The sequence below is a fragment of the Hakea prostrata genome, chromosome 10 (genome assembly GCF_041222555.1).
Source record: "Hakea prostrata isolate BN-2017 chromosome 10, UWA_Hpros_2, whole genome shotgun sequence".
Lineage (NCBI taxonomy): Eukaryota > Viridiplantae > Streptophyta > Magnoliopsida > Proteales > Proteaceae > Hakea > Hakea prostrata.
The window spans coordinates 23,473,806-23,500,847 of NC_142609.1; the positions used below are offsets into that span (position 1 = coordinate 23,473,806).

The 27,042-nt window shown below is 37.5% G+C and overlaps 1 protein-coding gene across 5 annotated transcripts in view; it reads left to right on the forward strand.

The window, feature by feature from the left end:
* Positions 1-27,042, forward strand: part of LOC149002316 (F-box/kelch-repeat protein At3g23880-like) — a 46,635-nt gene that overhangs the window by 12,755 nt on the left and 6,838 nt on the right. Inside the window, exon 2 of one of the 5 annotated variants that reach the window (XM_089136918.1) lies at positions 8,671-8,826. The exons of the other annotated variants lie outside the window; for them this stretch is intronic. The gene's annotated coding sequence lies outside the window, so the exon portion shown is untranslated. Of the gene's footprint in view, positions 1-8,670; positions 8,827-27,042 lie in introns of those variants that run through there. 5 annotated transcript variants of the gene reach the window in all.

A 27,042-nucleotide genomic window follows, 5' to 3' on the forward strand; every position in this document is an offset into this window, starting at 1 on the left:
GGTGTCCTTCTTGTGGTACAATTGACTAATCTATTGTAGGCAAACTCTGCAATGTCTAGGATTGTGGGCTAGGTCTTCTCATAATCCCAAACAAGGCTTTGAAGCCAATCTCTAGGAGTCCTGTTCACCACTTTTGTTTGGCCATCCGTTTGGGGGTGGAAAGTTGTTGAGAATAATAGTTTGGTGTTGGTCATCACCATAGAGTCTTCCAAAATTAACTCATGAATTTGACGTCTCGATTTGACACAATAGTGTTGGGTAGCCCATGGATCCACACTACATCCCTGAATAACAACTTGGCTATGTGTTTGGCATCGTAAATCCGTTGGCATGGGATGAAGTGAGCCATCTTGGTGAATCGATCTACCACCACAAATATCGAATAGAACTTTCCTTGGGCAATGGGTAAGCCTAGGACAAAATCCATGCTGAGATCTTTTCTAGGGCTTATGGGGTATGGGCAAAGGGAATAAAGACTTATATTCTGCAATTCTTCCTTGGCAAGTGGGCATACATGACACTTGCTGTTGACCATGGCAACATCTCTGCATATGTGGGGCTAGTAGTACCTGTCTGCTACCTAAGCAATAGTTTTGGCAATTTCAAAATATCCACCAAGTCCTCTATGTGACTCCCTAAAGAGATGCTGTCATACAGAACTATTTGGGATGCATATTTGTGTTCCATGGAACAAAAAGCCTTCATGGAACGAATAGTGAGGATGTTGCCCTCTTTAAGATATCTCCACGTAGATGGCACTGAAGTCTCTATCTCCAGGGTATTCTTGAATAATTTGTTTAATTCCAGAGGCTACAGGGGTCATCACTGTCATTGACAATACTTTCCTACTAAGGGCATCTGCAACTTTATTCTCCTCTCTGCCTTATGTTGTAGGGTAAAGGTGAATCCCTGTAGATAACCTACCCACTTAGCATGCTGATTGTTGATGGCCTTTTTTGTATGGAGATGCTTAAGGGCTTTATGGTTAAGAGTAAATCACGATTCTCTCCTTACTAAATAGTGCCTCTGATGTTTCAGGATCTGTACAACTGTGTATAATTCTAAATCATAGGTTGAATACCTAGACTTAGCTTCATTTTGCTTCTCATTGTGGAATGCTATAGGGTGGCTTTGCTGCATCAGAACTCCTGCAACCCAATGTGAGGGTTATCAATGGCAACCTCAAGCACCTAGCTGAAATCTGGTAGCTTCAAAATTGGGGCTTTAGTCATCTTCTTTTTGATAGTGTTGAAGGCTTTGGTGGCTGCTGGAGAGTCCATTTGAACTTTCCATTGGTGGTTTTTGTGCAGTCTGTGAGGGGAGCCATGATAATACTGAAATCTCTAATGAACCTCCTCTAGAATGAGGCAAGGCCATTGAAACTCGGGACCTCTGTGATGTTTATGAGAAGGGGCCACTCTGCTATGCATCAGACCTTCTCTGGATCTGCTTCAACTCTTTTGCCAAAAATTATGAATCCAGCAAAGATTACCTTGGGCATCATAAAAATGCACTTCTTTAGATTTAGGTGCACCTTTTCTTTCCTCAGGATCTCCAGGACCACTTGTATGCTCATCAGGTTCTTGACTATACACCAAGATGTCATCAAAATAAACAACCAAAAACTTTCCTAGAAAAGTTTTGAGTACCTGGGTTATGACTAGCATGAAGGAGCCGAGGGCATTAGTGAGCCCAAAAGGCATCGCCTTCAGATTGAATAGTCCTCCACGTGTCTTAGAAATAACATCTGCACTGCACCCATTGTTGATGATGGCTCCGACTACTGGCTTGCCAGCCCTTAATCATGTGTGGAAAAGGCTGCTTCTCCTCCAGTCATCATCTTCAATTTCTGAAACAAGAATCCTGGCTAGAAAATTCATGGTTCCTCTATAGTTGCAGACATCTTTGTTAGGGATGATGTGGTTCTCCCTATCCGTAGCTTTGATACCAAATGATGTAAATCAAAGAGGATGGGATGCATGAAATTCCAGAATTTCTCTGTTTTGGGCAGATCCAAGGTTTTGGGTTTGGGTTGGGTAATTTTGGTAGGTCATGGGAATATCCAATGGGGTGAAATTTTGTTGATCTATGGGATCCAGGAAGGAGTGGGAAGGTTTCAAAGCTCCAATGGGATGAGAAGGAAATAATTGCAGTGTTGGATCAACTTCTAGGGGTTGAGATTTCTCCAAAACTCTCTCCTTTCTTTTTTTTTCTTTCCCATCTTTTCTTTTGTTTCTTCTTTTCATTCTCTCTTTTTTCTTTTACTTCTTTGTTCTGTTTTTTGTTTTTTGGCCAGAAAGGGAGCACCCAAGAGAGAGGGGAAGGGGTTTAGGGGACATAAAGGGGCTGGGGAGGTGGGGGAGGGTTTCCAGGCCTGAACAAGGAGGGAAGGGGTCCTAAGTGGGCTGCGATGGTCAGGGGTGGGTTCTCAGTGTTGCGCATAAAAGGGCTGGAAATACCAGGAAACTTGTGGGTTAAATTTCTGCAGAGTGTAGATGCTGTTCCTTGTTGTAATCGATGCCTGAAAGCTTGGACAGAGAACTGAATTTGCAGAAGCTAGTGAAGAAGATCACAAATCATTAAAATAGACAACTGCAGGGTTCCCCTGAAAGGAACCTGCCAAACCTCCTTGGCTGTAAACTCTCAATTATCTTTGTTCATTCCAAACTGAAAAATTCTGTGTGAGGCTTGAGAATTTATAGCCTTTAGAACTTTAAAACAAAATCAAACTCAACTCCTAACTGACTATAACGTAGGTTCCTTATGCAACTAGATAACTAAAGTAAGGAACTGACTATCAAGACAAGAAACTTATCCAACTACTAACTCTATCATGATAAGACACTTTAATTGGGACTCTTAAATCAAATTAGAATCCCAATCTGGAACAAAGATCCAAATAAGATTGGGGGGGGGGGGGGGGGGGGGAGAACCTCAAAGGAAAAATTACCCCTAGAGGGGGTGCACATAGACCAGGAAATACTAAGCCCCCATTGTGACTTTTGGTGTGCCTCCTCTTCGTTTTGACATCATTGGACTAACCTCTCTGGTGCAAAAAGCCTCACCTCAGTCTGAATTTCCTCTGTTAACCCTGAAAAAAAAGCCCCTTGAAGCCATGCTTCGTCTCGAGCGCCGGCTGCTGCACCCAGGGTTTCAAATTGCTCTCTGAAGGCTGCAACAGTGCCGGTTATTTGCAAGCTAATCAATGCCATCTGGGGACTCTTTGATTGTGGAGATCCAAATCTCCACAATCAAAGAGTTGTGGAATCTCAACCATCCAAGTGCTGCTCCGTCGAAGCATAGGTTGCCACCCTGATAACCTTGTTGCCTTCAAGTCCGTAGAGCTGGAAATATCTCTTGGCCTTATCAATCTATTCCAATGGACCCTCTCTGTAAATATCAGCATTTCTAGATGGCTTGGCAAGAACTCTGGCTGCATCTCCAGATCTCCATCTTGCCAGAAATCCTCTTGGCGATCCAGTGGCCCTCTCCTAAGAACTTAGGGATCAATGCTTCCTGGCATTCTGCCCACTGAAATCTCTGGCGATGGGAATCTACTTCGATGACTTTTCCATGTTGCAGGTATGTTCATAACTCATTGCAAAATTCTAGATTAGCTAGCCCTTCTTTCTCCGTGTTTTGACTTTTGAGTTATGGCACTCACCTGCCCCTGCAATTCCTTTACCATAGTCTCCAGATTACCAACTCTACCTTCCATGCTGCTCCTGACCATTCCCTGGGATTGATTAGAGCTCTGATACCACCTTGTTAAGACCCAACTTAACTCACACACCACACAGCACAATTAATAGAAGACTGAAGATCAAACTAGGAGAATATACCTGTTGCATTCAATTTCAGTACCCTCCACTGAATTGCAGCAGCAGTAGACCTCTGTTCTTCTCTTCTTTCTTTTATCTCAGAGCTAAGCTCTTCCTTCTTTACTAACTTATTCCTTGCCTCCTTTCGTTCTTCCCCTCCATTCCTTATTCCAATAGAAAACCTAACTCTTAACTTTACACATAAGCAATACAATAGTTCCTTTCCATGTAGGCCTAGGTGACTCAGCCCTCTCCAAGTTCATGTTCAGTTTGGGGATGATTCCCTGTGGTCCCTCTGTTTAGGATGTGTATACCCTTTGGGCACCAGGGGCTTATCAATATTCAAGACAGTTACAAGTTAACTCTTTGAAGGAAAATATGAAGTGTATACCATTTCATTTTGTTCTAGTATTCTGGTGGGTTTTAATTCATTTGAAGTTACAAGGAAGAAAATAAATTTGTACTTTATACTGTACTTATTTATAAGGGTAAACCCATAAACAAGAAGTAATTCTTCTCTTAGTTGTCCAAATGACACTTATACCCCCTCTTAGTTGGACAATGACTCTCTCACCTGGCAAAAAGTGACAATCCCTCTGCACTGTCTACTTTCTCAGTTAGGTGGTACCTTTCCTGTTAAGTATTTTTTTTAAAGATCTCCAGAATACACTTAACACTTAAATAGGATGATATGTTAGTGTAAACCCAAAACTACCCTCAATTATCCTAGTAGTTAAAACCCTAAACTACTCTTCGTTAATTTAATTGCTAAAACCCTAAAGTACCCCAATAGTGTGTGTCTGTCATGAACCCTAGACTGAGGTCTTCTTGAAACTCATTTGTTCTTTTAGTTCCTTAACTGCAAGTGATGAAATGACAACATTGAACCAAAATTTCTTGAGATTGAACAGCTTCCATTTGCTTGAGATTGAGCAGCTTCAATGTTGCCTAAGAGACTACAGTAAACTCAAGTGTCCAAAACAACCTTAATGGACCCTGTATTGAAACTTCAGTGAACTCAGGAAGTTTCAAGCACTTGAGACTGTATTAAAACTTCAAGCGCCACAGTTTGGAACCTGTATTAGTGTGTATCCTTCCACCAGATTTAATAGTTACCATAGTTCTCCAGTGTTGGTCTATAACCAGTTTTCTCATATCTATGCTGTATATTAACAATAAAAACCTTTTCTTTTTAAATGCAATCTTTCTAATCATCTGTGAATGGTTAAACTTACGCTACTTTTCATCTGTTATGAAAAAACTGAGTGGCCAATAAGTGTTGCTGTTTCTTACACTTTGCTTCTCTGCTGCATTGAGTGTGTGTTCATGCATTCATGAACTTATGAGCCCTTGCATTCATGAAATTCCTAGTTGTCTAAGAAAATGAAATGAAAAACGAGACATACATCAATCATAGAGAGAGCTTGGGAAACTGGATCTGGCTGAGTAAGTTTGGAAGTAATGATACTCTGGTTACCATTTAATATTCAAGATAGTTACAATTTAACTCTTTGAAGGAAAATATGAAGTGTATACCATTTCATTTCATTCTAGTCTTTTTGGTGGGTTTTAATTCATAAGTTACATGGAAGAAAATAAATTTGTATTTATACAGTTAATTCCTCTCTTAGTTGACAAGATGACAACTTAGACCTCCTCTTAGCTAGACAATTAGAGTTACAACCCCCCTTTCCAACCTGGCATAGGTGACAAATCCCTCCCTACTGTTTTAACTTTCTCAGTTAGGTGGTACCTTTCATACCTTTCTTGTTAAATGCTTTTTATTTATCTAGGATGATAGTTTAGCATAACCCCAAACAATCCTCAATTACCCTGGTAGTTAAAATCCTAAACTACCCTCAGTTCATTTAATTTCTAAAACCCCAAAATACCTCTCTAATGCATGTCCATTGTGAACCTTAGCCTGAGGTCTTGTTGATCCTCATTTTTTCTTTTACTTCCTTAACTGCAAGTGACAAGACAACAACAAAACTTCGTGAGAGACCAAAATTTCTTGAGATCGAACAGCTTCCATTTTCTTGAGATTGAACAGCTTTGATGTTGCCTGAGAGACCACGGTGAACTCTTAAGTGTCCAAAACTTTTTGTGTTGACCCTGTATTGAAACTTTGGTGAACCCAGGAAGTTTCATGACCTTGAGATTGTATTGAAACTTCAAGCACCATGGAATAGACCCTGTATTAGCAGGTGTCCTTCCACCAGATTTAATAGCTACCATAGTTCTCCAATGTTGGTCTGTAACCAATTCTGTTATATCTTCAGCCGACCATCCCTTTGGGACCACCCTGTGTCTCTAGCTCTCTGTTCCATTGCAGGAAATATCTTCTCTACCCCCTCTGGGATAACTCTGTGACAAACACACCTTAGAGGGACGGGTGAGGACCTTGGAAGCAATGACTCAATACATCTGCCTGTGATGCCAAGATCTTCTGACCACAAAGAGAAGGATTTGGTCCTGGAGCCTATCCATTCCTGGAGAATGCATAAACTGCAGAAAACTTCTAGCTTATATATGAGATTCCTCTTCTCTGTATCCTCTGTCACTGAAGATATTCGACATCAAAGCTTACTGTAACAATGTTGAAGGTACTTACGGTGATGGTGATTTTGGTGTTGGGAGGAATCTGGTGATCCAGAGCAAGCTGCTGTAAGTTCAAGCATTTGGAAAGCAGAGAAAACTATTTCACAAGAACTGTAGTGAATCACACTAGCACAATAAGAACAACACCAGTTGAATAATAGGTCTGGAACTATTGGATATGGCAATCAGAATCTGAAAATAGGAAGTTTCAATACAGAGTCTATTGCTTGGTGCTTGAGAGACCACAGTCAACTCAGGAGGTTTTTGTACAGCGTCTAGTATCTGAAACTCCCCTGGTGCTTGAAGGAGCTTCGGTTGAAACTTCTTAGTCTTTGCAAGTTACAGTTGGAGAGACGATTTGGGATGGGTTGAATCTTCTATGAGTAACTTTGGGTCTTTTGGGATAGTTTTAAGTGAAGGGTTATTTTGTTATTATTATTTCTTTTTTTGGGTTAGTCTCAAGTACAATTGCATTATAGTATTTTAACAATCTCGGGGGTAAAAGTGACATTTCATACCATTTAACTAAGAAAGTCAATGGTAGAGAGCATTTTGTGACCTTTGCTAGGTAAGAGATGTTGTAACTCTCATCATTCCAATTAAGACGGGGTCTAAGCATCATTTGGTTAACTAAGATTGGGTTTAAGGGGTCTTTTGGGGCAGGAAATTGCTGCCATACCTATTTTAAGACTCCTAAATACATTGGTGGCCTCAGATTGCTGAAAAACAATTGTAAATGCGAGTTCCACTTTTACCCTAAGTTTGAAATTGTTGAGCTAAAAGTGAAGATGCAGAATTATTCATAAAGTGCACATGATTTACTTAATATAATATATATATATATATACACACACACTCACAGGTTCAAACTCAAACAACTACTGTTAACTATAGATCACACATATTCACATGTAAAGATCTGCGTAGTTTTAAGTTATACCACAATGTGTACAACTCTAAAACCCCTTAGGCACTAAGCAGCTCCTCCAATTTGTGCTCCTCCACAAACTTGGGGTGAAATCTACTTTTCTTGACATTTTGGTTGAAAACCTCTTCAATCTATGCTTTAGACGTTGTTCGAGTGTTGTTGATGAAGTCTAGTAGGCGTTTTGGCCAAAACTTTGGCAACCCCAGGTTTTCCAGCAAGGTAGCAAGGAGGAGGACAAGAGCATCAAGATTTTGCTGAGATCGAGTCGAGACTCAATTGAATTGGGTATTTTTATAACTATGATTGGACTGAGGTTTCAATCAAATCAAGATCTACAATTGAGATCTTGGCTAGACTGAGATCTTAGTCAAAATTTACAATTCCTCGGTTCTCATAGTGTATCTCGTCTTGGTTTTTCAAAAAATCGAGATATCTCGTGAGATCTCACAAGTTCTCAAAGTGTAGATAAAGGGCAAGCTATAGGGCCGTAGAGAGACTTGGTGGTGGGATGAAGAGGTCTAAGCAGCCAAACAAAGAAAGAGAGGTTTAAGACATGGCAATAGACTAATGTAATAGAAGATAAGAAGAGGTATAATGAGGTTAGAAACGAGGCTTAGAAGATGGTAGGCCTGGCTAGAGTGTGGAAATATGGGGAGCTCTATGGTAATCTAAACATAAAGGAAGGGGAGAAACTGATGTAAATTGTTTCCAGGGGTTCTACAGTGCTTAGGATTGCTTGCCCAAACTCTATGACCCCTATTTTGAACCAGGGGTATTTTGGTAATTTTACCATTTTTGTGGTGTCTTACGTTTGGGTCCCATTAAGTCCAGTTTGTTGTCTAGACCCTAGATCTATTTTTGTTTTTTCATTTGGATTAGTCTTTTGTGAGTTATTGCAGAGTCGTTGTCTATGTGTGGTTCCTAGTTGTGTTGGGATCTCCTAGTTCGAGTCTACCTTTTATTAGGAGTCCATATCTACTCTTAGAATCCTAACTAGTAAAGTTCCATGTGCAAATGCATGTGAGAGTTTGTTGGTTTTTTTTCTTCTTTTCTTGAGAATATAATAATAGAAAGCATTTCTATTGAGAAAAATTGTGATGTAAGTAACAAATAACAATTTTAAGAAATATAAGGGTTAACAAAAATAATAATTAGTTATTGTTGTGGTTTGTTTTTAGTTTTCTATCTACTTTTTCCCCTTTGTTACTCCAATCCAATGTGATTAAGTGCTTTTTGTGTTTTTCCATTTTTTATTTATATGTATTTTTATAATTTTTTTTATATGCACGTGGACTTTTCGATTTTGTTATGATTAAACAGACTGCGGAGGATGACAGATGGAGTTGCGAAGAGAGGAAAAGAGGGGTATTTGGGATCTTCTTTGCATTGATTTGCAATGATAGACATGTTGAACTTTTGGCAAATACACAATATATTCAGTCCAACTGTATCAAAACAGTCACATACATACAATCTTAGAATAATCATCTGACTTTGAATTTTGGGAATGATGGCTTTTGACTTACAGCATCTTAGTTTTGGCTGCCTTTTCTTATCTCTTTTCCCCTTATAAAGGGAATATAAAAGATAGGATGAAAGAAGTAAATAAGAAATCGATAGCAAGAGAGATCAATGAGCTATGACATTATTCACACTGTAGTTAAATAATTATCTGATATTATTGATATGGTACAACCTCTGGATCCAGTCCCTCTCAAGCTCATCTTTCAAGAGCTTAACACGTTTCTTATCATTAGCATTTGAACGCTTGTCTGAGTCTACAACAATGCAAGTGTTTCACTTTTGACCTTCTACTGGTACCCTTCCTTCAACTACAGATTGAATTCTAAAGCCATCGCTGGGAGTACATAGAAGGTTGTTTAGAAACCTGAAATTCCTTCATCAGTTTTCCATTTAGAATGTTCACTTCTGTCAACTTTTCAGTGAAAGCTTTGTAAAACTCAGTTTCCTTGTTGCACATGAGAAGTTTAAATGGGGAAATGAGTAGCATGCTTGGTAAAAGTAGAGTAGAAAGTGGTGAGAGTGTCTGGATAATGTCTTTGTACTAGGCATCCTGATGGAGATGGGGTTGATGTTCCGCTGAGGTGAAGTAGGTATATACTTAACCACATACAGAGTTAGGGTGTAAATGTTACTGTGAGAGTTTAAAAAAAAACACTGAACTGAGAGGGACAAAGTCTGAACATGGGGTGTTTCAAGTAAGAGATAAACAAGAGGGATTGAGAGAGTCTAGAGAAAGCATTTATGGTAGAGAGGGGTTCATTTGGTGGAGAGACTGTTGAGGGGAATGCTGTTTAGAGGAGTTTGAAGGAGACAACTCTTGAGGAGAGAGATGAGAAAAAATAGAGTTAATTAGTGAGTCTCGAACATCAACCCACATGGAGAGAAATTTTCCAATCCAAATAGTTAGATTCATGATATATGTCCAATCAAAAAACAAAGTCCTTTTTTGAATGAGGGTGATAAAAGATATGGATTCCTACATTTTCGGGATTTTCCTATAAAGGAGGATTTTCTTTTTTGATTAGACACTTATCATGAATCTAATCTTATAGATTGGAAAATTTCCTCTTCATGTCTTGTAGTTTAGTGGAGAATTGTGATTCTAGAAAGAACCAAATTAAGGGTTGTACTTTTAACTCTAGTTTAATATAGTAAATGAACAAATTTATTATAAGAGACTCCTACGGCGTCTATTTAGAAGAAAAACTTCTCCATAGGATTTTTGGTGTGAAAATTGCACGAAATTAGGTTTTATTTATTAATTTTTCCTTCTTTTTCTTTTTTTTTTCCAGATACATTTGATTTTGAATTTGTATATTTTTCCTTATAAACAAGATTAATTTTTTTAGATGAATAAAAAATTCATTAACCAAAAAGAGAGGAAGAAGGGGAGGGGGGTTGGACAAAAGACAGTTGCAAGAAAGCAAAGGTCATGACCCAATTGAAGCCATCAAGACCCTAAATAGTAACAGAACAAAGAAAGAAGAACAAGGCACTAAAGTCGAGATCAGAGAACCAATGCAAACTCAAGGAATGAAGCCAATCTTTTCTATTTTTGTTCTTCTTCCTAGAAGACTTAAGCTCAGCATTGAAGTCATCATTGAGGTAGTGGCATCCTTTAGTGGAATCGTTGCTTCTCCTCTGCTATCTCAAAGTGAAAGGGAAGGGGTGTTAGAGTTGGAAGACTCTCCATTGCCACCTACATTATGGTTGGGAAGGGGAGGATTAGGGTTGGTATTTGATGGATTTTTTATACTTTTAGATGCTTGGAGCCGTGGAACCTTTTTTCTTCTAGAGTTTGTAATTTCTGATAAGTGAAAAATGAAAAAAAAAATTTAATAAATATATATATATATATATACACACACACACACACACACACACACACACATATACATATATTTTTTAATATTTTAATATTTTTGAACTTTCTGTGGATAAGGTGTGATAGTCAAAGAAGAACATGCTTCTTATACATTTAGCGAGAAAATACCAATGAGTTACAAAGTCTTTTAGATATATTTGAATTTGAAATTTAATTAGTATGTCCCTATATGGTTTTGTTGTTGTTGGTTTTTTTCCCTTTTAAATCTTAAAACAAAATATGAAACTTGAGATTGGATTTTTAGTGGAGAAAATATCATGAATTATGTTTTTTCTCTTGAATTTCTTTCTAAGTAAGTTGAGGTTTTCTAGGGTCTAATGGAAGTTATGAAGCAACATGGAAGGAGTGGTTAATATGGACATTTAGTCAGTAAAGGATAATTTGAAGTGGTATTTTGATCTCATAAGTGATAAGCTTCGAGAAAGTCGTTTGAGGTGGCTCGACCACGTTCAATGGAGACCTATAAATGCCCCTTTACGGAGAAGTGATATAATCCAGATTGAAGGAACTAGAAGAGCTAGGGGTATACCTAAGATAACCTTAAGAGAAGTGGTGAGAAATGATATGCATAGCTTAGGTCTGGTATCTAGCATGGCCTCGAACATAACTGATTAAAGGCAAGAATCCATGTAGCCGATCCCATTTAGTTGGGACAAGGCTTATTGTTGTTGTTGTTGTTGTATTTTGGTCTAATAAAAAATAAAATAAAAAACCAAAATGAAACTCAGTTTGTACTTCTATATGATAGCTTGTAAACTTTCTATGTGTATGCATGTGGGTTTTGTTGTTTTTTTCTTTTAAAAAATATTTTAATATTTAAACCTTTTTTGTATTGAAGGAGAAAATGTTTTTGAAGAATATTATGAATTTTCTAGTTTGATTCAATCAGTTTTCATAATTGCTCTCATTGTTAATTATATATTATTGGAAAGTGGTTTATTTAGCAAGAGAGAGATGGAACAATCTGAGTTTAACTTAAATGAGTTTGTTTTTTAAGGATAGACATTAAATTTGGTTTTTTTTTTAAATATGTAGAGAAGGGAATCAGGTTTTTGTTTTTAACGCTTAAAATTTGGTTTCTTAATATTGGCTATTACTCTTCAACACCCCCCGCCCAAAAAAAAAAAAAAAAGAAAAAAAAAAGAAAGCAAGCTGTCTATTACTTCTTTGTTTGAGATAATTACTAATGCGTTCTTGTACTATAGTTTAATTACATATTGATCCTTGCACCTTTTGAAATTACTGTTACTCTCCTCACTTCAAATGGTGTTAATTTTATGTCTTATTCATATTTTTGTTTTTAACTATGGTTCTAAGAGATGGGTAGGAAATACTCACTTCACACGTCTTCTATAATTAAACCCCTTCTTTTCAGGAGTCCACAACCCCACAATAGAACACGGATATTTAGGGGAAAACTCCTTGTGTTCCTTCCAAATGGAAGTGTGAGATTTTGCTACAATGAGTACAATCTAAATGGGAGGAAGCGAAAAATGGAGTTGCTGTCTTTTTAGGGATCTGGGCGTATTGGTTTCGTGATCAGAAATAGAGCATAAATCCATACTTGTTAGACTTCACACACATGAACACTTCAAATCAGACTGCAGCCTGTTCGAACAGCCAAACCTGAATTGATAGCATAAGTATAATTTTCAGTCTCAGAAATATGAAGCTAAATTACCATAGAGGGCAACATAAAAAAGGTTGCTGATGAATATTTATGAGAACATCATCTTTTGTCAAGTTGGGAAAGGGCATTACAACTTATTCCATACATTCATGTCCATCAGATTGTGCACTACATTCAAATGGTTAATGAGGCATCCTCTGTAGCAGTTGTTGTTTGTAGCAGAGAGAAGCGTTGCCATTACCATTCTTCCGTTCATCATCCTCAGATTCTCTCTAATTACATTCTTACCGTGACTCTACACCTTGAAATTCTACTTGAATGGTAAAACTTCTTGACTATTATCATTGTGAAACTAACATCCGCAACGTTATGTACAATGTAATACGAATCCATAATTATTAAAATGAAGTTTTAAAAAGAAAAGGGAAAAGAAGTCGTCGAAAACACCTATATGTGAAGTAACCCCAACCAAAGGAAATCTTGGGCGAAAAGACTCACCAATAAATAGCCCAGAAGACCTATGACCAACAAAACACGATCTACCAAGAGCCTGATTTCCGGTCTGGGAAACCAGGTAATTTTTTTTCTGGTAAGACAGCAATCCAGGTAAATAAACTTGAACTCTGGCAATTGAAGCATAAGAGATGACAATAAATCACTGTAGAAAGAACCCATGAGGATATCAATAAGCCTACCAATTAGAAACAGAGGCAAATGCACACAAGCAACGTTGAAGATGTCCCTGTAAACACTCCCGAGATATGTAACAAGTACTAGGTAGAAAGATTGAGGGAGAAGAAGAGAGAATAATTGGAGAACAGGGCTGTGCAATAGAGTCTGTGTGTTCTACCATACCAGCAAGCACATGTTTATCATAAGTGAAATAAAATTACAAAAGCAATTATGACTCAGATATAAATCTTAACTCTTACCTAATTAAACCTAATGCTTAGTAGGAAACTCACTTAGATTAGGACACCAATAATCATAACCTAAACCAATAAAGAAAAGACGAAGGGGCTGGATTCACCTTATCATTTTACTTCATATTGTCTCTCATTGTCTTTGACAGTCTCTAACTTGGAAACCATTAAATGATGAAAGAGATTATATTTTGTGTAGAAGCAGAAATGGTAACATGAGACCAATCACAAATCAGGTAATTTAGGTAGGCTGTCACTCAGATTAGGGATTAATAAACTGATAAGCCCACTTACGGATTGCATGCGAACAGCCATTAAATCCAGCCAATGAAGCAATCGAAATAATTGAAAGGACAGAATATTTTAATATTTATTTGGAGAGTTGCCCCTCTTGAGGAGTAGTGTCAAGGATTGCATTTCTTGGGAGGAAAATTAGGAAACTGTTGAGAATAAGTAGGGACATTTCAATGTATGTTTTTCTTTTTTTGGAGATTGGAGAGGTGTAACTCTTGAGAAAGAGTACTATTAAGGGATGTATTTGTTGAAGGTTTTTTTAAAAGATGTAACTTTTAATAGGGGTATTTTAGTCCAGTGAAAGAGTATACTGAAACCTGAGTTTGTACTTTTCTATAGTAGTATGATATGATATGATATGATACGATATGATTGGATCTCTCTAAAGGATGTTACGATAGAGCCCTTGTTTATTTGAGAAGTTTTTAGTCAAGTCAGATTAAATTAGAAAGTCAGGTTTGGAGTTAATTAGGTTTCATAGTTGGAGTCTTATTTTGTCTCTTATTGTGATGCTAAAATAAAGCCTCCAACCTTTGTCATGGAAAGTTGAATTGATTAATAAAATTTCTGAGTTTGGAGGAAAAGTCGTTGGCTTCCTTTGGAGGGCCACAATGGCATTAGAGTGAGTAAACAACCATTGTCTTCAAGTTCTAGCAACTTTCAGCAATCATTCAACCATTTGAGCAACAATTCAAAAATGCCAGCAGTCTTCTTCCATCTATAAGTACTGCATTCCCAGCCCCATCCTTAGCCTTCCCTCTTCTTCCCCCATCCATTGTTCCCTTCTTTTTCATTTCCTTGAATTTTTTGACTTTTCTAGTGACCCAAATTTCAAGGTTAGATCTACTCCAGTCTAACTGTTAGATCTGTCCCAAACTTTAGGAACCTCATCCTTCCATTCTCAGTGACCTTAGATCCCAATTTGACCCCATTTTGACTGTTCAATTTGAGGATACAATTATTTTTCTGAATTTTTGTACTTCCCAATACCCTAAAAATAATATCTTTCAATTAAGCCATCCAAACTCCACCAAACTTAGGGAATCGTATCCCTATATTATCACCTACATCCCCTTTAGGTTTCAACCCATTTTGACACCTATAGACCCAAGTTTCCATCTCAAGGAATTTATCCCATATCTCCATGGGATGGGTTTCATATCTTTGACACATTTGATCATAAAACATTAATCTAACCTTTTCCCCTAGGAAATCATCCTTTCACAACCCATATCATAAAGGAATCCCATATTCCCTGAATTTCCAATACGCTAGAAACTCTAACCCTAAAATTTCAAAACCATTTTAGGTAATTTCCAAACCTTAATTGACTGTTGATTCTATTAAAGAGGATCCTAGAGTGAGCCTAAATCTAGGGCAACATCCCTCTAAGATAAACCCTAGAATTTGGTTCACATAAAAAAGCTACTTAAAAAATAGCTAAAATGGAAGAAGGGAAGAATACAGATTTAAACAAGGTGAGGTTTTTAAAAGGAGAGGATGGAAGAGTGTTGGTGAGAGATGAAGATTTTATTAGGAGATGGGTTATCATGAAACCACACAGCGTGGATATATTTGGAAGGTTAGTGTTGAAGAGTGATGTAGTACAGCTAGATATCCTTCATAGTACAGTAATGTGAATAGAAACTTAGGAGATTATTCTTCCTATTTGGTGGGTTCTGAGTTCAGCTTTTAAGGAGACAAAATATAAGAAGTCGTTTTGCATTTTAGGTTTTATAGAAAATAGGATTTTATTAGTTATTTGTTGGGATAGTTATATAATAATCTAGATTATTAATGTGGTAGAATATTTAGGATTAGTTTTAGCTAGTTTTAAATTGCTAAGAGTCTTAGTAGGATCAGTTTTACTTAGTGTCAAATTGTCAAGGGTCCTACTATTGTTGTTTTCTTATTAAAGTATGTCTCTTTTATTTTAAATACTTGTAATAAGCTTAGTTAGGATGGAATGGAAAAGATGAATTCAAGCTTGAGCTTTTTACATTTGCACCCCTCTTCTCTCTATTTCTCTCCTCTTATTCTCTTCTTCTTATGAGTGTTCTTCCCTCTTTCCCCACATCTTCCTCATCCTTCCCTCTTCTCTTTCTTATCCCCCATTAATTTGTATCATAGCCCAAATATGGGTAAATCTCTTCTCTCTCTCGTGCAAACTCTTCAACCTTCTTGTCTCTCTTCCTTGCTTTCTTCTCCTCCCTGAGATTTTTCTATCTATTGTATCCCCTTTGCCTTCCTTTTTATTTCCCCTAATTTCCTTTCTCATTGATTATGAGTGAACAATGTTGCAGCAACCCATCAAATCGTACTGTTGTGGTACCGATCAAGTGAGGCAAATTTGATAACTTAAGAGATTATTGATGCAACACAGCCAGTTACTATTCACACTACAATAACGTGAGGAATAACCTAGGAGATTACTCTTCCTATTTGGTGGGCCCATACAACTTGCAAGGAGATAAAGTTGGAGATGCTATTCCACATAGGAGTTTTATAGATAATATAGGAATTTATTGTTTATTTATTGGGATTATTTTGTAGTTAGATTTTTAATTTGGGTTTGATATTTAGGATTAGTTTTAGACTTTTAGTTAGTTGTGAATTGCCAAGAGTCTTACTTGTTGCTTTCTTATTGAAGTATTTCTCTTTGATTATTTAATCATCTTGTTATAAGCTTATTGAGGTGGAATTGAAGAGATGAATTAAAACTTGAGCTTTGTATGTTTGCAGCCCCCATCTCTCTCTCTCTCTCTCCTCTTCTCTTCTTCTTCTTATGAGTGTTCTTCCTCTATTTTCCTTACCCTTCCTTCTTCTCTATCCTATTCTCTTGAAGAGGTTAAAGAATTCCAAATAAAAATGAAAGTAGTCAGTTGCAAGGCTCAAATATCATCCCAAGAGAAGTGTGGAAGGCCCTAGGAATTGGTGTCTATTGGTTAACCAAGTTCCTTAACAAGCTTGTGATCGCAAGGAAAGTGCCAAGTGAGTAGAGAAGAAGCATTGTCATTTCAGTCTACAAAAACAAAGGTGATGTTGAAAGATGCTATAGCTATAGATTTGGTCCAGAAAAACCCAAGCTTCAACCAGGTTTCAGCTGAAACTCAATATCAGCCAGGGATGAGTCAGCCTCAAAACAAAAGCCTCGATCCTTGGATCCACAGAGTATTCTATTGAGAAACCAAGACTGGTTCAGAAGTAGAAATGCACAATCCAAACTCCATTCATAGACCATACCTTTACTATTCACTAGTGGAGGCAGTGAGATGTAGGGATGGATTGTATCAACCTCCAGTCTCTACTCTGTTTTGTTTTAGGTGTTTGCTGGTAGATGAGGTGTTCCTAGTTTAAATTTTTCCTTGTACTCAAATTTGAAGAAGTAGATAAGGAAGTGGGGAGGTGGGTGATGTAGAACCATTGTAATGCCGTACCAGCTTCAATGTCGACTGCTATTGCTCCTGAACTGCTGCTACTGAGAATTGAGACCATCAAGCTGAAGTGATGTCACTCTCAAGCTGCTGCTACAGGTCTGCTACTGCTCCTGTCAATTTAAGTAGGGAACCAATCAGTTGGCTGGTTTGCTTTACAGCACAAAAGTTTCTATTTTGGTGATTTGTGCCATATCTCCTGATCCAACCGTTGGTGTCAAGAGAAACTAGCAGCAGGTGTTCATTACCATACAAGCTTCATTTGGATAAATGCTAATCGTAGTTTTGGAGGCTGGTTTGATTGGAACTTAAGTTACTGATTTCTGTCCTCATCTCTAATTTACTGATCAGTGGGTTAATTTGGCTAACTGTTCCTAACCTTAGCTTTACATTAAGGGGCTAGTGAGCAGGGTTTGGGGCGTGCAGAGAGTGAGGTGGTGGCAGGAAAGCAGGCATTGGGCGTGGAGAGAGTTCTGCAAGCAGGGTTGGGCCAGTTTTAGCACGTAGCAACAAGGAGCAGGAGAGAGGGCAGTGTTTGGTGAGCATGGATCAAGATTTAGTTTTGATTTTTTGTTTCAATCAGCTAGAAACCGAAATATGGCCGAGATGTGTTGAAACCATATCAAAACCAGGGATTTTTGGGGGTAAAACCCAACATATGATGGGCTGGTTCAAACCACCAAAATATGTTGAAAGTCGAAACCTGTTGAAACTGGTTTAAAAAATGTTGACGTTGCCAAAATTGTTGGTTGAAATTGGTCATAACTTGGGATTTATGGGTCAAAACTACAGAAATTTCTAAAAGATTTGTTGAAACTACTAAAATGTTGTCGAAACCTGGGATGTTTAAAAGTAAAACTAATTGTCAATAGAAATCGAGATTTAATTGAAATTTAAGCTCATCTCAGTCAAAATTCAAAGTATGATAGGAGGGGATTTTGTGAGGTGGGGCAAGGTTACAAGATAGTAGGATGTGGGAGTCCCCCCCCCCCCCCCCCGGGGTGGTTGTTATAGGATGGTTCTATGGGGCATGGGTTGGTGAGTAGGGTTTGGGGTGTTTATATAGTGAATTGGGGGTAGGTGAGTGGGTAGTGGGAGCAGGGGGAGTTTCACAAGCAGGGGTGGGCTAGTTTTTGCAGGTAGTAAGGTGGAACAAGAAACTCTCAGTGCGTCAGTGCTTTGCTGCTGGTCCCAAGCCCGGGTAAAGGAGGGTTGGTGTGTCAAGTCAGCAGCTGGCATCGAAAAAAAATCTAGCCAAACCCTTTTTCATGGATTCGGCCTTATATGATAAATGCTATGCTAGGACGTTTCTTGACAAAAGAAGGAACGCGTTACACTATGGCTCGGGTGTAGTGATAAGTGGGCAAGGGTTAGCTAGGGCGTCCCTTGTAAGTGACGTGTCCCATCGGCGCTCAGATGCGGTGATAAGTAGGCAAAGATTCCTGCACTGTGGACAAGTGCGGTAAAGAAGCTAGTCCCAAAATGTAGGATTAGATTGGCATCTTGGAACATAGGATCTTTAACAGGTAAGAGCTTAGAATTGATAGATGTTATGAGGAAAAGATGGATTAATAGAGTTTGCATTCAAAAGACTGGATGGAAGGGTAAAAAAGCTAAAGAGTTGGATGACTTTAAACTTTGGTATACTGGGGATAAAACTAATAAAAATGGGGTAGGTATAATAGTGGATAAAGATTTTAAGAATGATGTGGTGGATGTTAGAAGAGTGGGTGATAGGATTATTGCTATCAAGCTTGTAATGGAGAAAAAGATTGTAAATATAATTTGTGCATATGCACCTCAAATAGGATTGGATGAAAATCTAAAGTTAGAATTTTGGGAAAATATGGATGGATTAATGCAAGGAATTCGTCAATGAGAAAAGATTATCATAGGAGGTGATCTAAATTAGAAAAGATCAAAGAGGCTATCAAAGTATACATGGACGATATGGTTTTGGAGAGAGGAATGAGGAAGGAATTTCAATTTTAGATTTTGCTGTTGCTTTTTGATCTATCTATTGTAAATACTTACTTCAAAAAGAGAGATGAACATTTAATTACCTTCAAAAGTGGACATAATAGAAGCCAAATAGATTTCTTCCTAATTAGAAGGACTGTAGATTGTTGTGCAAGGATTACAAGGTGATACTAGGGGAAAGCTTAACTGCACAACATAGACTTGTGGTCTTGGATATGTGCCTAACCCCAAAAACTCATAAAAGGTGCAAGGTTAACTATCCCAGGATAAGATTGTGGAACTTAAAAGGAGAGTGCTTGAAATCCTTCGTTAATGAAGTAGTCAAACAAGGAAAGTGGGATTTTGAGGGGGACACTAATGTGATGTGGAATGAGATGACTATGTGTATTAAAAAGGTGGATAAAGATGTCCTAGGTGAATCAAAAGGAAAATTCCATTCTTATAATGAGACTTGGTGGTAGGATAGTGAGGTTCAAGCTGCCATTAGGACTAAGAAAGCTAGTTTTATGACATCGCAAATAAGTAAAGATGTTGGGAATCTTTAAAGGTATAGGTTGGCTAGAAATGAAGCTAAGAAAATTACGGGAAAAGCAATGGAGAAGAAGTATGAAGAGTCATACAATAAGTTCGGCATGAAGGAAGGGGGAAAATCTATTTATAAGATGGCTAAAATAAAGGATAGGAAGAGTAGAGATCTTGACCATGTTAGATGTATTAAAAATGGAGATGGTAAAGCACTAGAATGTGATGAGGATATTAAGAAAAGATGGAAAATCTATTTCTCTAGTCTACTAAATGAGCATGTTTCAAGCACCTCTGATTTGGACAATTACGCCTTTCACCAAGGCACCAATTTTCAAACATATATGCGGAGAAATTCGATGTCAAAAGTAAAAGAAGCACTAAGGAGGATGAAATTAGGCAAGATAGAAGGTCCTGATGAAATCCCAATAAAAGCATAGAAGAGCTTAAGAACTTGTGCTAGGGTTGACTAAGTTGTTTAATAAGATTTGGAGCACAGGGAAAATGCCAGATGAATAAAGTAAAAGCATTGTGGTTCCAATTTATAAAAATAAAGGAGATATTCAAAGTTGTAATAACTATAAGGGCATTAAACTGATGAGCCATGCTATGAAATTGTGGGAGAGAGTAATTGAAACGTGTGAGATACTTAACCTCAATTACGGAGAATTAGTTTGAGTTTATATCGGGAAGATCTACAATGGAGGCTATTTACCTAATTAGGAGACTTATGGAAAGGTATAGAGAGTGTAGGAAAGACCTTCATATGGTATTTATAAACCTAGAAAAAGCTTATGATAGAGTTCCTAGAGCGTTAATTTGGCAAGTACTAGAGAAAAGAAGTGTGTAAGAAATATGTAGACATAGTTAAGGATATATATATATATATATATATATATATATATATATATATATATGATGGTTCAGTGACAAGTGTAAGAACAGGGTGACAAAGTAATGAATTCCCAATTACAGTTGGGCTACATCAATGATCAACTTTAAGCCCATATTTATTTGCACTTGTAATGGATGAATTAACCAAAAACATTGAAGACGATGTCCCTTGGTGTATGCTTTTGCTGATGATATTGTGTTGATAGATGAGACTCAAGTGGGGATTAATACCAAGTTAGAATCATGGAGAGAAGCTTTGGAATCAAGAGGCTTTAAACTAAGTAGAACGAAGACAGAATATCTAGTTTGTAACTTTAGTCATGATCGGGCAAACGATGAGGTGGTGAAACTTGACAATAAGGAGATTCCTGAAAGTGATTCTTCTAGGTACCTAGGTTCAATCATATATAAAAGAGGTAAAATAGAGGATGATGTTTCCCAAAGAATTAAAATAGGGTGGATGAAGTTGAGAGGTGCATTTGGGGTCTTGTGTGATTGACGTATTCCATTAAAGCTTAAAGGAAAATTTTATAGGACCGTTGTTTGACCGGCTATGATGTATGGTGCAGAGTGTTGGGTTATTAAAAAGAATCATATAGATAAATTCAGTGTAGCAGAAGTGAGGATGCTAAGATAGATGAGTGGAAAAACTAGGAAGGATAAGATAAGGAATGATCATTTTATAGTTGGTTTGGGAGTGGCTCCCATAAGTGATAAGCTTCGGGAAAGTCGTTTAAGGTGGCATGACAATGTTCAACGGAGACCTATAAATGCCCCTGTATGGAGAAGTGATATAATCTAGATTAAAGGAACTAGAAGAGCTAGGGGTAGACCTAAGATAACCCAAAGAGAAATGGTGAGAAAGGATATGCATAGTTTGGCTTTATATCTAGCATGGCCTTAAACATAACTGATTGGAAGGCAAGAATCCATGTAGGCAACCCGATTTAGTTAGGAAAAGGCTTATTGTTGTTGCTGTTGTTGAAGGTGGAATAAGAGAGAGGCAGAGTGTGGGGAGGGGTTTTCCTAAGCCGCAGTGGACAGGGTTGCAATTAGGGCTGTAACAGGGATGGGTTAGGTTGAGCTGGGCCAGGCTTTTCCAATCATAATCCTAGCCTTATATGTTCTTAGTTAAGCTTATTCCCACCCTAACCCTAATTCAGGGCCTAGAATTCTTGTCCTTGCCTAGGCCCTGCATGCCAAGCGATGTCCTCCCACCCTAATTGTCCCTGATTGGGTAGAGTTAGGATGGGTTGGCCCAGTCCTTTTCCCTGATGGCCTTGGCCCTTACGTTGATCGGCCCTGTCTTTATCCATGGCCCTAATTGGCCCAATCACTTTCCTTGATGGCCTCGACCCTATCCATATTCTTGGTTGGCCTTAACCTTATCCCTATCCTTGATGGCCCTGACCTTGGTCCTTGTCCTTGATTGGCCTTGCCCCTTTCGGCCTGTCCCTAATCAAATTTGAATCATATGTAATCATATATGTAATTAAGAAAATGCATAATCTAACCTGTTGTTAATTTTGAATATAACATGTTATTCAATTTGAACCATCTAACATATAAAAATATTGGTCTAATATAAATGTATTATATATTAAGTGGCTAACAAACACAATTTGATGTTAATATTTAAAACTTTTTATTTTTCATTATTCTAATTTTAATATATGCTTGATCAATCTATAAGACATTAAAAAAACTTCTTTAAAGGGGAAGAAAAAGGAGTTTTCTATATAATTTAAAAACAATATAAACAAATTATTTGTGGTACTTCCAACCCCTAGTAGTCCCTACCAACAAAACACATTTTGAAAAATGAAAACCTATCCAATGACGTAAAATATCTATTATACCCTTTCAATTAAAACCCAATTGTTTTTACCTAGAAGAAAGTGAAAATGTAAAGACCATTTACCTTACATAGAGGCTAACATGATTATATTGTACCAAATCAATTTTTTTTTCAAATAATACCAATACTTTTGGCCATTCCGAATTCAAAAATAAGATTCTTGTAGCAAAAAACTTTGAATTACATTCGAGCAATGATTCATTTGTTAATCTCTTTGCAAGTTGATTTCATGTTCATGTGATTGATTCATTCATCAGAAAGATGTACATCATTGGAGGCTGAGGCATTATCTTTTATCAACAACTAGTATGATTAAAAATATTCCTTAAATACATTATGTCATATGAAAGAAAGTTAATTTTTAGATCATGTCATTCAAATTTTTCCTGAGAAAGTTCTTTTTTGAAAATTTACTTAGATGTTCCAATTTAGGATTGGCGACTTATAAAAATTAAGTTTAGATGCAAGAATGACTTGAATTGGTTTTCAATTAATTTTTTTAGTATGAGGCTGGTACACATATTTACATTTGTACTAAGTTTTGTGCTTTGATCATTGAAAGGCACCTATAATAGCTCAATTAGATCTTTGATCTTAGAATGCTCTAGCTTAAGAGTAACAGTTTGTCACCTTAAACTTGTGACCTTTAAAAGATACCCCAATTTAATTAGAATTTTGATTTTAAAATATCCGAATTAGAATTTAGATTCTAAGTCAATCATTATTTACATAGATATTTATTAACATATTTTTATAGTAACATATTAGAAACAAAAAAACAATGAATCATTTATTTTTACTAAATGACAACAACAAAAGAAATAAAAAATTAACATACAATGAAGTTGATTCATTAGATCATAATGACTTAAAAGTCAAAATCTAGGCTTGGACCAAGTATAATATGAAGGTTAATATTAGGATGAAATCCATAGTTAAAGTCAAGCTCAGGATTAAGTTAAAAATTAGGGTTAAGATCAGGGATAAAATCAGGTTTAGGACTAGGGCTAGAATTAGGGTCAGGATCACGGTCAGAGTCAAAATTCAAGGTCGGGTTAGGCTAGGCCAGGCAGGACAAACAATAATCCTTGGCCCACCGTTGGCCCTAATCTGCCCTCAAGGCCAAATTCTTGAGCCCTAGCCCTGTTCAAGGTTCAAGGCGGTCAGGGCCACCAGTGCCAAACTTGCTTCCCTAGCTGCAAGTAGTTGTATGTGGGACTTTGGGAGGTGGGTAGGAGGTTGTACACACCAAGGGTTAAAGGGCTCTTGCTCTTTTGGATTCAACTTCTATTATTTTCCATTTTGCATAAATAGTGTGCTAAGATCATGTCAAACACTCCCAAATATTAAATCTAGCCTAGAGATTCAAGTTGAAATTCAATCAAAGAGAGCGTAAGATACATTACATTTTGCAAACTCAGAGAAAAAGATTAGATTCACTAGAATAAACTCATTTAATAAAGTAAAGCTAAAATTCAGGTCAAATTTAGCTCCAAAATACCCACAAACAAATTTTAAACACTGCAGAAATTAGAATGTTGCTACTAGAACCGCCTTAGAACGACAAACTTGAGAGGTTTTCAATTCCAATTGCGGAAGGGGCGGAGGGAAAGAGGGAAATGGTGTGAGGGAGAAGATGGAATCCAGAGAAAGGCTAGGAGGCCTTACTCATCATATAAACCTCCTCTAGCCAATATCTTTATTTATAGGCGAGTCCCACAATTACAGAACAGAAAAGGTAACTTGGATCCTCAACTTAGAGTAGTTGAAAAACTCCTTGGTCGATTTTTCCAACATTACCTTTTGAACACTCCCCCTAGAAAACTCATTGCAGCAAGTTGCTCATGCTGGTTTTGCATCTTAGTAACATTAGAAGTGATGGGAAGTGTAGAAATCAAATCGTCATACATCCTCTTAAAACTTGCAAAATACTAGGTCAAAGGCCGACCCTTCCTATCAATTCAGTAGAAATCCTAGGATAGCTCTTATATACAGGAAAGGTTATTCTTAACAGAGTACAAAACATTCAGATATTTTCTTAGTTCTTTGACATTATCAATATGAGTAACAAGGTCCACAATATGTTTCTCCATTGAATTCAACATTTGTCCTAAAATATGGGCATCCACCGTCTCCAGTTTTTGGGTCAAGTGGTCCTATTGTCCTCTCCCAAGAATCACTGCTCTAATAATTTTCCTCCACTGATGGAAATTACAAACTCCTTCAACTTTATGTTTAGTAAGCCGATAGGAGGAAAAGTATAAAACCTCGGTCATGGTATTTTTATTTTCAGTCTTAGCTTTAGCCATCACATAATTTTGAACTCTAAATAGGTTAATAACCAAATCCAATAAAATCTGTCCAGAAATTGAACCAGAAATTAAACCACTTAATACAATCCCAAATAGCCGAACCAAATCAGAAATTAGAACTAGGAATTAGCATGAATGAGAACTGCACCAGAAGTTCAAACCAACTTCACAGTAACAGAAGTGAACCAATTAGTTGCACCAAATAGGGACCAAATCACAGCAACATAACAGAAATCGATTTTAGAAATAGGTTATGCAAGACAGCTTCACCTTTGATCATGCAAGGAGATTCAAACTCCTTTCAATTGTGCACAGCTTCAGGTCAAGGATTTAGCAGGTTGGTCACACTAAGAGCAATCAAGCAACATTCCAACAACCATCAATGGGTCAATTGATGCCTCCAAGAAACATCATTCAAATCCTTCAAGAAAACTATTGCAACCAGCAGAAATCTAGAGCTTGCCTCTCAAAACCAGGACCTGATGTTGTGCAGCCATTCCTCCATCAACAATTGAAGCTTTAGGTGCTTCCTACTCCATTTCTTCATAGAGCAGAGAGTTGCAGCTTCAGGTGCTGCTGCCTCTGTAATTGAGACCTAGAAGACCCTCAACCTGCAGCGATGGGTCTCCAAGGGCTGCAAGTATGTTAGTAACTTTAATGGCTTCAAAACGAAGGAAACCTAGAGCACCTTCAGCTTTGATACCATGTAGATTAGAGAGAAATAAGAGGGAAACAAAATCGTGAGAGGGAGAAGATGAAAGGCAGAGAAAGGCTTGGAGGCCTTACTCATTGTGTAAGTCTCCTCTAACCAATATCTTTAAGATGAAAGGCAGAGAAAGGCTTGGAGGCCTTACTCATTGTGTAAGTCTCCTCTAACCAATATCTTTATCTATAGGCAAGTTCAACGATTGCATCCAGCATAGGAAATGAAACAAGAAAGGAAATAACAGAAAAGGAAACTTGGACCTCAAATCAGAGTACTTGAAATCCTTCAAGAGGTATAGCTTCAAAATAGTATGGCAGTTTGGGTCCAAATTGGGACTGAGTGGAGGCTGGTTGATTTCAAATTGATTTTGCAAGGTTGGTTGAATTCTAACAGTTGGAATCAAAGTCATGAAGGCATACTGAAATTAGAAAGTGTGAGATTATGGAAAGAATATTGATGGATGGGGTGAATGGATGGATTGAATGAAGAGGGCAATGGAAGTCCTAAAACTCAGCAGGCAATAGAAGACCTGTTCGAGTGGGTGGTTCAGCAGCAATAACAGCACTGCAAGTTGATGATATGGTATGATCAACAGTAGTCCTTGATGATCTTCTTCCAACAGCAGAAGCAGCAGAACCTAAGCACCAGCAGAAGAAAGTGAGACGACATAAGAGAATAGAAGGCAAAAGGAGAACGGTGTTTTGGCACTGTCAACCAGGTTCCTCAAGCCTTCACGTCTCACCAGACGAGAAAACAATTACACTCAAGTCAAACATATCATTCTCCAACAATTAAAATCATGCGGGGGAGGTTTCTCAGCCTTTACAAATGAATGGGAGCCTATATTTACCCTCCACCTACATAAAATTTGGAAACTCACTAATTCTAAAAATTAGAAACTACTTTGTTGGGAAATGGAGCTGAAGTTCTCAACATCCTTTGCCCCCCTCTACTGTAGCTTAATTACTACTTTATCCCCTGTACTTTTCGAAATTACTAATCCAACCTTGGGCTTTGCTTATAATTACTGATGCCCTTTTCCATTTAGTTCTGTTAGTTATAAGTGATGATATGGAATCTTTGATTTATACAAAAACCCTAAATTAACCCTGAAATTTATATTTCTTGTTTACACTTTATATTAATCTACATACTACCCTTAGTAATTAGGGAAAAATTAACCCTAAACCTAAATTGCTAAACTGTTTTGTTCTCTTATCACACCCCCCCCCCCACCACCAAAAAAAATCCCCCTCTTCTTCTCATACCTGCTAGGGACAAAAAAAAAAGTTTGGGTTTCACCTCTCATGATGTCCATGGCTGTTCAGCTTGTACAATCTTCGGACCTTGACTCATGAATCCCGGTTAAATATCAACAATCTCAATGCTCCGTTTCCTCTTCATTCTTGCTACAGGAACAAGAATCATTGACAGCTTTGTATTTCCAGTGTATTTTCACAAATCCTCTCCCTTTGTTTTTTATTCTCGCTTCTAGTATAATTGTAATACAGAGGCTTATTGTGTAAGGCTACTGAAACAGCTTTATCGTTATTCTCCAATTTGCCTTGATCCGTAGCTCTCTGGGATCTCAGAAGCAGACAAGGAAGCCCTACTCTTAATTAAGGAGGTTAGCTGCTCCTTATCCGCTGCCATCTCTGACAGAGAAAATGTGACTGATTGCATTAGCACTTGTTGAATTGGTCTTCTGTGAGTGCAAGGAATTCAATAGT